The sequence below is a fragment of the Nematolebias whitei genome, chromosome 17, assembly GCF_014905685.2.
Source record: "Nematolebias whitei isolate Nwh7 chromosome 17, NemWhi1, whole genome shotgun sequence".
In the NCBI taxonomy this organism is placed as follows: domain Eukaryota; kingdom Metazoa; phylum Chordata; class Actinopteri; order Cyprinodontiformes; family Rivulidae; genus Nematolebias; species Nematolebias whitei.
In genome coordinates this window covers 41,967,673-41,968,016 of record NC_056514.1, presented here as the reverse complement: position 1 = coordinate 41,968,016, position 344 = coordinate 41,967,673, and the positions used below count along the sequence as shown (strand labels likewise).

The following is a 344-nucleotide window of genomic DNA, read 5'->3' as shown; positions in this document are numbered from 1 at the left end:
GACTCTCTTTGAGCAGGACTCTCTTTGAGACGACTCTCTTTGAGCAGACTCTCTTTGAGCAGACTCTCTTTGAGCAGACTCTCTTTGAGCAGACTCTCTGAGCAGACTCTCTTTGAGCAGGCCGTTTTTGAGCAGACTCTCTTTGAGCAGGCTCTTTGAACAGACTGTTTTTGAGCAGACTCTCTTTGAGCAGGCTCTCTTTGAGCAGGCTCTCTTTGAGCAGGCTCTCTTTGAGCAGACTCTCTTTGAGCAGACTCTTTGAGCAGACTCTCTTTGAGCAGACTCTCTTTGAGCAGACTCTTTGAGCAGACTCTCTTTGAGCAGACTCTCTTTGAGCAGACTCT

General features: G+C 48.0%; 1 protein-coding gene across 1 annotated transcript in view; it reads right to left on the bottom strand.

Moving 5' to 3' along the window:
* Positions 1–344, bottom strand: part of atad1b (ATPase family AAA domain containing 1b) — a 10,714-nt gene that overhangs the window by 7,768 nt on the left and 2,602 nt on the right. The window lies entirely within an intron of this gene.